Raw genomic sequence first — 12,228 nt, forward strand, 5'->3', positions numbered from 1 at the left:
TATACAATAGTTACTCCTCAAAATCAGTTTTAGTATATGAACAGAGGTGTTTGAATATCACGCAGTTGTATATTGCCATTTACCATGAATATGAATATTATGTTATTTGGATTACACAGAGGCAATCTTGACCATGTAGAGTGTGTTGCTGCCAATGAGGTGCAGGCATGTAATAATAGAAATAGTAATAGCACTAATAGTAATTTTAAGAATCAGCAGAATGGCAATGCAAACATCCAAACATAAGGTGTTCGCCATCCTAAGAAAGGTAGGAAATGGAGAAATAATAACCATAACCAACAATGGCAACCTGATGATGGTAATTTTGTTCATAACAAAATGTGCAGGTAAACAACAGTATTGAAAGTAATGCTGTTCCAGGGAAACAGTAGTTGGCAGGGGCAGGAAAACTAGTTCCCGTCTATGAGGACACCAGCGCTCACCAGGTGGTTACATTTCCTATGCCAGTAATTGCACCGATTAGTAAGACAGATCAGAATACTCAAACTGAGCATTTGGATGATGAGTCAGTAGCCTCCAATGATACAGCAGAAATATTAAACCACTCACAGAATTCAGTTGATACCGTGTTAGAGATGCTTTCTAAATGGGAAGAGCAAGAGAAGGCACAGCAACGTAGTGTTAGGGAAGAGCTGCAAAGTACTGAATTGTCAGGTGAAGAAGCAGAAGAAATTCATGCTTATATCTACGATGAGAATGATGTTCTCTTATCTAAAGTGCCTGTGCAGGATGTTGATACTGTGCTGATAGATTTAGGGCAGGAGGTAAGTGAAAATGTAGAGGGTAGCCTGTTGTGGGTCGATGAACCCAGTGCCTGTGACCAGTTGTCACTTGAGAAGGAACCCGACAATAATAATGAAAGAGGTTTAGCCGTACCTAGTGTTATGCCTGGTTTGGAGGTGCAGAGTCGTTCTGACCACCATAATTTGGGTCACATTTAGCAAACTAAATGTAATGAAGTCGTGCGGTATTTTGATTTGAAATTAGTAGACTGACTGGAAAAAGCAGCTGAAAATGTGGTTCAGGAAACCCCTACATACCTTGATATGAATGTAATGAAGACAAATGTCGATCACTTTAGCTGGAGACAAATCAAGAAGGAATTGTTGGATGAATTTGAGGAACCACCTGTACAACCTAGAATAAGCCACCCTATAATACTAGTAAATATATTTGGTATCAATATACATTGTCTCTTAGACAGTGGCACTGAGGTGAGTGCATTGTCTCAGTCCTTCTTTGATGCATTACCTAGTAAAGATAAGCTTACAGTAAGGAGGGTATCAGGACTGAGAATAATTGATGCTATTGGCAAGGTGTCAAAAATGGTAAAGCAAGAAGCTTTGCTGCCCTTTAATATTAATGGTAATGTAATTGATCATCCATGCTTAATAGTAAACAATCTAAGTATCGAGGTTCTAGTTGACATAGATTTCTTGTCAAAGTAACAGGGCATTGTTGACGTTGAGAGAAGCCAGTTAAAAATGGTCTTGCCAATAACTGGAGTAATACAGTACTATTTATTGACAAACACATAGTAACTAATGATGAGACTTGGGATCTGCCTATACGAGTTCTGAAAAATAGAAGGTATTGGGATGAAGATGTTGATCTTAGTAAAGGTAGGTTGAACACAGCAGAAGGAGAAACAAAAAAATTCATGTTCGTATACCAAGGAAATTTCAGGATTATAGGAAAACCGCATGCAAATGTGTGTAAGCTGGACTACCCGAAGAGTAAAAAAGTATTAGGTCTCAGAAATGTGATCGACCTAAAGAAATTCATAGGTAGTGAATGAATTCTGTAGGGAGGAGGTTGCTCTGTAACCTCTATGCAGTGTGGCAGGTGTGCAGTCCCAGCTGTGTGAGATCTTCTTTCCCCATTTCAGGTCTCACTCATTCTTCATCCTTCCTATCCCCCAAACTTTCGACCCCTCTTTCCAATACTACAGTTTTCTGATGTGGCTATCAAGCCAGTAATAAGCCAATGAACTCTGTAGGGAGGAGGTTGTCCTGTAACCTCTACACAGTGTGGCAGCTGTGCAGTCCCTGCTGTGTGAGATCTTCTTTCCCCATTTCAGGTCTCACTCATTCTTCATCTTTCCTATCCACCAAAGTTTTGACTCCTTCTTTCCAACACTAAAATTTTCTGATGTGGCTATCAAGCCAGTAATAAGCCAATGAATTCTGTATGGAGGAGGTTGTTCTGTAACCTCTATGCAGTGTGGCAGCTGTGCAGTCCCAGCTGTGTGAGATTGTCTTCCCCCCTTTTCAGGTCTCACTCATTCTTCATCTTTCCTATCCCCAATATTTCAATTTCTTCTTCCCATAACAAATTTTGCAAATATTGCCTGAAACAAACCATGAATTCTGTAACCATTCTATACACCGATTAGTGAAGAAACTACTGGATGTGACAAACCTAATAGTGACAAGTAAACAATAGAGAGTTATGTATCTGAGTAATATATATATATATATATATATATATATATATATATATATATATATATATATAATAGAGGGAAACATTCCACGTGGGAAAAATATATCTAAAAAGAAAGATGATGAAACTTACCAAACAAAAGCGCTGGCAGGTCGATAGACACACAAACAAACACAAACATACACACAAAATTCTAGCTTTCGCAACCAATGGTTGCCTCGTCAGGAAAGAGGGAAGGAGAAGGAAAGACAAAAGGATATGGGTTTTAAGGGAGAGGGTAAGGAGTCATTCCAATCCCGGGAGCGGAAAGACTTACCTTAGGGGGAAAAAAGGACAGGTATACACTCACACACACACACATATCCATCCACACATACACAGACACAAGCAGACATTTGTAAAGGCAAAGAGTTTGCCCAAACTCTTTGCCTTTACAAATGTCTGCTTGTGTCTGTGTATGTGTGGATGGATATGTGTGTGTGTGTGAGTGTATACCTGTCCTTTTTTCCCCCTAAGGTAAGTCTTTCCGCTCCCGGGATTGGAATGACTCCTTACCCTCTCCCTTAAAACCCATATCCTTTTGTCTTTCCTTCTCCTTCCCTCTTTCCTGACGAGGCAACCATTGGTTGCGAAAGCTAGAATTTTGTGTGTATGTTTGTGTTTGTTTGTGTGTCTATCGACCTGCCAGCGCTTTTGTTTGGTAAGTTTCATCATCTTTCTTTTTAGATATATATATATATATATATATATATATATATATATATATATATATATATATATATATATATATATATATATATATATATATATATATATATAGAGGGAAACATTCCACATGGGAAAAATATATCTAAAAACAAAGATGATGTGACTAACCAAACGAAAGCGTTGGCACGTCGATAGACACACAAACAAACACAAACATACACACAAAATTCAAGCTTTCGCAACAAACTGTTGCCTCATCAGGAAGGAGAGGGAAAGACGAAAGGAAGTGGGTTTTAAGGGAGAGGGTAAGGAGTCATTCCAATCCCGGGAGCAGAAAGACTTACCCTAGGGGGAAAAAAGGACAGGTATACACTCGCACACACACACATATCCATCCACACATATACAGACACAAGCAGACATTTGTAAAGGCAAAGGTTTTGGGCAGAGATGTCAATCGAGGCGGAAGTAAAGAGGCAAAGACGAAAGGATGTGGGTTTCAAGGGAGAGGGTAAGGAGTCATTCCAACCCCATAAATACTTCAAGGATGTAATAATGGCACTGAACAGTATTTGTGGTTGAGACATGGAGGACACGTCCTTGAAGTATTTATGGGGTTGGAGCTGGCCATTATTTTGGTGTAGTGTGTGCTAGGACACGCCTACACATATTAAGGTTATGAGTTGGAGGTGTGAATGCGACCGTAGGTACCCTTATCAAACAATGGAAAATACGTAGGTACCCTTATGTTAGACGAGACAAAGCAGCTCATGGTGTCCTATAGGTTTAAGGAATTTAGCATAATGCATATCCATGATTACTTAATGCACTTTCGTGGTAAGTCGAGAGAGACTACCTGTGGTTTCAGCACCCGATCAAGTGGAAATGGATTGCCACGTGAGTAAACTGATCAGCTGCAAGACACCATAGAAATGAAATCAATGTGCTATCCTGTGCTTTAAATTATTACTAGAGTGAGTATTACATAAGTACATACACTAGCAACATAATTGAATAACACAACTGCAGACGTGAAACATTATTAATAGCTCAGCATAATTAAACTTCAATTAAATGTGGAACTGACACAGCAGCAAAGGACCAATAAGTTAATTTAGTAATCGACTAATCATAATGTGTTTTGAACACTCAGTAATTGTACTCCTATTACCACAAGTTGTTCAAATGTACAGAGAAGGTAAAAATGACAAATAATAATTAAGTATACTCATACCGTATCTAAGAATGAGATAGTTGACGATGAGTCAGCCTGTAAATAAATACAGATGTGTCAGGAATGTACCAAGCATTGGTTCAGTGTTCTGGCCCAGAAATAATAATTTGAGATTTAAAGGTTTCATGATTGTTTGCCTTGGGCATAAAATTTTCTTTAATACATGATTAATGGCATATTGAGCCATTTGTTTACTGATTTAATTACAGTAAAGTAACCATGAGATTGAAAAAGAAAACCGTTCTGTTAACTTTGTTTCAGTAACGAGTGAGAGGTAAAATGTATATATCCCCATTTCATTGTGACCCTTCCTTAGTTATTAAGTGAACGGAGTCTGAGGCACTTTTTTTTTTGTTTTTTTGTTCTACAGGACAAACCAGATAATGGCAGCGTGGTAGCTGCGTGAAAGTGTGGAGTGACTTGGACGCAACTCACAGTGACCCCTCCCCTTTCCCCATTGCACTATAAAGTGGACGTGAAGGATGCACACCATAGCAACTTCCCTCCTCTACCCTTGTGAATCGAAATGCCAAAGTGGCTACAACAAAGTATGTAAAAGTGGAAGTGTTATGATTTGTGAAATTCTCTTGCAGGTGTAGAAAAGACTGCCAACATTTCATTGTTTATTTATGTAACAAGAATAATCATGTAATTTTCTTTGTACCTATGTATGTAAAAATATCTACAGACAGCTTAATAGGTTTAAGAGTTTCACCTAATTAAGTGAAACTTGGGCCAAACATTTTCATAATTTTACATGTTTATGTGTTTATGGATATATGTATGCCAAATTGTTTCATTGATTTTCGAAACTACTTAAAATTTTGAGTGATTTTCTAGGCAGCATCATGCCATCCATTTAATACCTGTTTCATGAATAATTTAATATGCAAGGCATTAGTGTCATGAATTCTGCAGGCTTGCAATTTATGTATTTTACAGATGTTCTTATCAGTTTCACAATTTTGCGTAAGAGGCAGTGAACATGCCAGCAATCTAAATAATTGGAGTAGGTAATAAGTTTTCTTTTAATATTTCTAAATGTTTAAATTTCAATTTTTCCATTTTTGTAGGAGTTAATTAATATTTTCATTTACATTTTTAAAAAAATTAAGTAGAGGGCTATGTAGGGAAGCAGCCTACTCATTACATATAGAATTCATATGCTTTCCACTGTGTGCCAGACTAGTCCGCTCTAACCAGCTATGACATCACAAATATTGCACAGTACCTTAAATGTACAGTAAATCATCTGAAAAGTTAATAGCATGTCAGGAGTGATGCTAAAATAATAATGTGTTAAGTTTTAGTTTAGAAACTTTAATAGTTTTCGAAATTTGGATGTTTTACGTAAAAATCATCGGCGCAACAGGAAGGAGCTAGAAACTTCAAAATTTATATTCAGGTTCCTTTTTCATTGTAATTTAATGAAAACAGCATGCTGCATCTCACAAAGTAATATTTTGGTTGAAATTCATGATTTTCTGTTTTTGTGACCTAAAAATCCGGAAGCAAGATTACAACTGGGGAGAAATCACATACGGGGCTCCTCAAGGCTCTATGTTCTTCTTCACCTATGTAAATGATCTTCTGTCTAATATCTACATCTACACGTATATCTACATAGATACTCTTCAAGGTACCATATGTTATGTGGTGGAGGGTACCCTTTACCATTAATAGTCATTTTCTTTCATGTTCCACTCGCAAATGGAACGAGGGAAAAACAATTGTCTATGTGCCTCTGTATGAGCTCTGATTTATCGTATCATATCTTTGTGCTCCTTACATACAATGTATATTGGGGACAGTAGAATAGTTTGGCAGTCAGCTTTAAATGCCACTTCCCTAAATTTTCTCAATAGTGTTTCTCGAAAATACCGCCGCCTACCCTCCAGGGATTCTCATTTGAGTTCCTAAAGCATCTCTGTATCACTGGCATGTTGTTCAAACCTAACAGCAACAAATCAAGCCCACCTGTGGAATGGTTCAATGTCTTCCTTCAATCTGACCTGGTAAGGATCCCAGACACTCGAGCAGTACTCAAGAATAGGTCACACCAGGATCCTACATGCATAATCCTTTACGGGTGAACCACTCTTTCCTAAAATTCTCCCAATAAACCAAAGTTGACCATTCACGTTCCCTACCACAGGTGTCACATGCTCACTCCATTTTATATCACTTCGCAATGTTACACACAGACATTTAAACAACTTGACTGTGTCAATCAGGACGCTAGTAATATAGCATCTGAACATCACAGGTTTGTTTTTCCTATTCACCCACATTAACTTACCTTTTTTCACATTTAGAGCTAGCTGCCATTCATCACACCAACTGGAAATTTTGTGTAAGTTGCCTTGTATCTTCCTACAGTCACTCAACTTCAACACCTTACGATACACCATGGAATCATCAGCAAACAACCGCAGACTGTTGCTCACCCTGCCTGCCAAATCATTTATGTATTTAGAGAACAGTTTTCCAATCACACTTCCCTGGGGCACTCTTGACAATACCCTTGTCTCTGATGAACACTCGCCATTGAGGACAACACACTGAGCCACTCACATATCTGAGAACTTATTCCATATGCTCGTACCTTGGTTAAAAGCCTGCAATGGGGCTGTGTGTCAAATTCTTTCTGGAAATCTAGAAATATGAAATCTGCCTCTGGCTCTTCATCCATTGTTCACAGTATATAATGCGAGAAAATGGGGAGCTGAGTTTTGCACAAGTGATACTTTATAAAACCATGGTGATTCACAGAAATAAGCTTCTCAATCTCAAGAAAGCTTATTAATTTCCAACTGAGAGTATGTTCAAGGATTCTGCAGCAAACCGAAGTTAGGGATATTGGTCTGTAATTTTTGTGGGTCCTTTGTTTTACCTTTCTTACATATGGGAATCACCTGTGCTTTTTCCTGTCACATCTAAATTTATGTGCTGTTGACCATAGACTTTCTTTGAATTACTCTAGAACTGTCACAGCAGAACTGGGTGGGTGGTAAATATATTCAAAATTAGCTTGGTTTCATCTACACCTGTTATATGCGACGAGATAACGTCACTGTCACACTCAACTTGGACCTCAATAGAGACAATATTTTTCTCAACTGTAATGAATACTCCCCTCCTATGGCCTCTAACCTATCTTCTCAATATACTCTCCATGACTCACTAAATATCTCAGAACTTTCCACTTTGGGTTTCAGCCAGTTCTCAGTCCCAAGAATAGTTTGAGTGTGAGACCTTTCCTGGAGAGCAGCAAATTCAGGAATTTCATTGCAAATACTTCTACAGTTTACTGATAAAATTATGACAGCCAAAGTGTCTTTTTTCAGAATGCAGTTTATTGACTTTCCTTGCTGTATATCGACTGACAAGTATTCGTCAGAGCATCTCGAAATACTGCCTAGCCTAAAAAACCCTCATGTTCACTCCACAAGCACTCTGCTATCAGAGCAGCTGCTTCCTTTGCATAGTGCACCCATGACCTCTCAAGGGGAGTCTTACAAATCCCCATGTGATAATGTAAGTCTAGAAACTTGCAGCCCATACCATCACTCACCCTTGGTTGAGACTCTGCCTTTGGCTCCAAACCAGAGGACCCTGATCAACTCTCTGAGCAGTGCTGCAAATTGCAAACTCTACTTGCACTGCACAGGTCTTCGCCACTTCTGCCAGATTCCTGTACAACCTGGGGATGGCCTCAGAACCCACACTTCAGGTGTCGTTGGTGCCAATGCGAGCCACAGCTTGCAGATAACTGCACCCTGCATACTTGCTAGCTGCAAGCCAGGCTGCCTCCAGAACCTCAGATGACACCTCTGAACAGACATACCAAGTGCACTTCGCCTTTCTTTCCAGCCTGAACACTATATGCCTATGAGGCTCCTAATGAGCCTAATGTTGGAGCTCGCAATAACTAGTAAACCCCTCCCCCTCATGTGCCTGCTTGGACCCTTCTGTAGAAGTGGCCATTCTGTACACTCAGTGGGTGAATGGGTGAGGCAAAGTGCCAGTCTTAACAATGGCCCTCCATCTGAAGTGACACGAATGCGTTACTACTCGCCACTCACTCCACTGTGAGGGTGATTCAACCATGTCAGATGCATTAGGAGCTGCCTCTGAAGCAAAGTCTGTGGGTAAAACAATCGACACCTGAGGTGTCCCATGCAATGCTACAGATTCTCCACCACTGCCACACCCTGAGGCAGCAGCCTGAAGGTGACTGACCACAGCCAAAAGTGCATACAGCTGTTCGCGAACTGCGACCATCTCCTCCTGAGTCTACATACAGCATACACACATCATAACCATCCTGTAATTTAACAAATGTACTATGAGTGAAATACAGAAAAGGATACACACTTAACTTGCTGCTCTGTAGTCATATATCAGCTGACAGCTGGAGCTTGACAAACTGGCTTACTGAATGAATGGACAGTTGCTTTCACAACAAAAGAAATGAGCAACTACTGTGCAATAGAGTGAATGAATTTATACTTACAAAAACATGATATTAAACCTCTTAAACAGAAAAGCTCACATGAATTTTAATAAATATCCTAAGGAAAAACACAGGAAAAGATAAACACTTAACTTGCCACTCTGTAGTGATATTTCAAATGAGAGGTGGAGGCTGATTTAAAACAAGCAGAATTAGTTTTTTTGCTTATAATACTAGTATTGTAATCCAAGCATACATACAGAAACAGAAAAAAATGTAAACAAAATTCATAAAATTATTATTGACTGGCTTTCTGTGAATGGTTTCACCTTCAATGTAAAAGACACAATATATTTATGTATGCAAGTCGTGGGTTACTACACCAGTGATAAGTGTGACACATGGTGAGGAAATAATATGTAGAGTAGAATCTTCAATGTTCTTGGGTATTCATGTTGTTGTTGTTGTGGTCTTCAGTCCTGAGACTGGTTTGATGCAGCTCTCCATGCTACTCTATCCTGTGCAAGCCTCTTCATATCCCAGTACCTGCTGCAGCCTACATCCTTCTGAATCTGCTTAGTGTATTCATCTCTTGGTCTCCCTCTACGATTTTTACCCTCCATGCTGCCCTCCAGTACTAAATTGGTGATCCCTTGATGCCTCAGAACATATCCTACCAACTGATCCCTTCTTCTAGTCAAGTTGTGCCACAAACTCCTCTTCTCCCAATTCTATTCAATACCTCATCATTAGTTATGTGATCTACCCATCTAATCTTCAGCATTCTTCTGTAGCACCACATTTCGAAAGATTCTATTCTCTTCTTGTCTAAACAATTTATCGTCCATGTTTCACTTCCATACATGGTTACACTCCATACAAATACTTTCAGAAATGACTTCCTGACACTTAAATCAATACTCGATGTTAACAAATTTCTCTTCTTCAGAAATGCTTTCCTTGCCATTGCCAGTCTACATTTTATATCCTCTCTACTTCGACCATCATCAGTTATTTTGCTCCCCAAATAGCAAAACTCCTTTACTACTTTAAGTGTGTCGTTTCCTAATCTAATTCCCTCAGCATCACCCGACTTAATTCGACTACAATCCATTATCCTCGTCTTGCTTTTGTTGATGTTCATCTTATACCCTCCTTTCAAGACACTGTCCATTCCCTTCAACTGCTCTTCCAAGTCCTTTGCTGTCTCTGACAGAATTACAATGTCATTGGCAAACCTCAAAGTTTTTATTTCTTCTCCATGGATTTTAATACCTACTCCAAACTTTTATTTCGTTTCCTTTACTGCTTGCTCAATATACAGATTGAATAATGCCGGGGACAGGCTACAACCCTGTTTCACTCCCTTCCCAACCAGTGCTTCCCGTTCATGCCCCTCGACTCTTATAACTGCCATCTGGTTTCTATACAAATTGTAAATAGCCTTTCGCTCCGTGTATTTTACCCCTGCCACCTTCAGAATTTGAAAGAGAGTATTTCAGTCAAATTGCCAAAAGCTTTCTCTAGGTCTACAAATGCTAGAAATGTAGGTTTGCCTTTCCTTAATCTTTCTTCTAAGATAAGTCATAGGTTCAGTATTGCCTCACGTGTTCCAACATTTCTATGGAATCCAAACTGATCTTCCCCGAGGTCGGCTTCTCCCAGTTTTTCCATTCATCTGTAAAGAATTCGTGTTAGTATTTTGCAGCTGTGACTTGTTAAACTGATAGTTCAGTAATTTTCACATCTGTCAACACCTACTTTCTTTGGGATTGTAATTATTATATTCTTCTTGAAATCTGATTGTATTTCGCCTGTCTCATACATCTTGCTCACCAGATGGTAGAGTTTTGTCAGGACTGGTTCTCTCAAGGCTGTCAGTAGTTGTAATGGAATGTTGTCTACTCCCGGGGCCTTGTTTCGACTCAGGTCTTTCAGTGCTCTGTCAAACTCTTCACGCAGTATCATATCTCCTATTTCATCTTCATTTACCTCCTCTTCCATTTCCATAATATTGTCCTCAAGAACATCGCCCCTGTATAGACTCTCTATATACTCCTTCCACCTTTCTGCTTTCCCTTCTTTGCTTAGAACTGGGTTTCCATCTGAGCTCTTGATATTCATGCAAGTGGTTCTCTTTTCTCCAAAGGTCTCTTTAACTTCCTTAAGGCAGTATCTATCTTACCCCTCATGAGATAAGCCTCTACATCCTTACATTTGTCCTCTAGCCATCCCTGCTTAGCCATTTTGCACTTCCTGTTGACCTCATTTTTGAGACGTTTGTATTCCTTTTTGCGTGCTTCACTTGCTACATTTTTGACATATTTTTCATATTTTCAATCGATAACGTCATATAGAACAGGGTTCTGGGGTCTCATCTTTAAGGAAGAAAGTCTTCAGTGCTCAAAAACATGCTGTAAGAATAATATGTAGTGCTCAACCATGATCATCCTGTAGACATCTGTTTAAGGAGTTGGGCACTGTGACTACTGCTTCACAGTAAATTTATTCCCTCATGACTTTTTTTGTAAATTCACTAAACTCCATATAAGATAATATCCCAATCCATCCTTTATAGTTTTCACTCTGAACTACATGTTACAAATTATCCAGAGAGTTAAATGTCCTGATCAAGATCAAAACTAAATTCAAACCTAGACATGGTATCCTAAATTCAGTTGACTTAGTGAACAAGTTAAAAGACATGCAACCCCACAGGTTTTATATTCCAATAATCAATACCAGTTTTAACAAATATACATGACCCTCCATCACTCGATGTAATTCTAGAGAATGATGATGAAAGATTGAAGTCTGCAAGTTTTGTGATTGACATTGCATCTTTAGGCAGCCAGTGTTCAGTTAAACACATTACAGAAGCATTTTTTAACTCATCAGTAAATAAAATTTCAAGATCACTTAATTTGTTTAGCAATGATTGGACATTTTGATGAATGAGCATGAAATTAAAAGATTTGTTGGACTTTGGCATATTTAATTGATCACTTACCTTTATCTTGTCAATAAAAATCATTCAGGTGTACTGGAAGTACTGGTTTTCTTTTCCCTACTGCACTTATTCTTCTGTTATCATCTGCTGCAGAATTTTCTTCTGTGTCTAGCGCCCCTGTTAGTTGTTCAGCTGCTCCAGTTGTTGATTCTGCTGCTGATGCTACTGTTGATGATTTTGCTGCTGGTGTTAGAGCTGGGTCTGCAATTGGTGGAGCTGTTACTGCATTCATTGTTTCTGCTGTGACTAAATATTGGAGGCATCTTGATTCTTCTTTTGTTGTTGCTGATGTTGGTGAGTGAGGTCTTGCTGGCGTTGTTTCCTTCAAATATTTGGGGGGGGGGGGGGGGGGGG

This window comes from Schistocerca piceifrons, chromosome 6 (assembly GCF_021461385.2).
Source record: "Schistocerca piceifrons isolate TAMUIC-IGC-003096 chromosome 6, iqSchPice1.1, whole genome shotgun sequence".
In the NCBI taxonomy this organism is placed as follows: Eukaryota; Metazoa; Arthropoda; class Insecta; order Orthoptera; family Acrididae; genus Schistocerca; species Schistocerca piceifrons.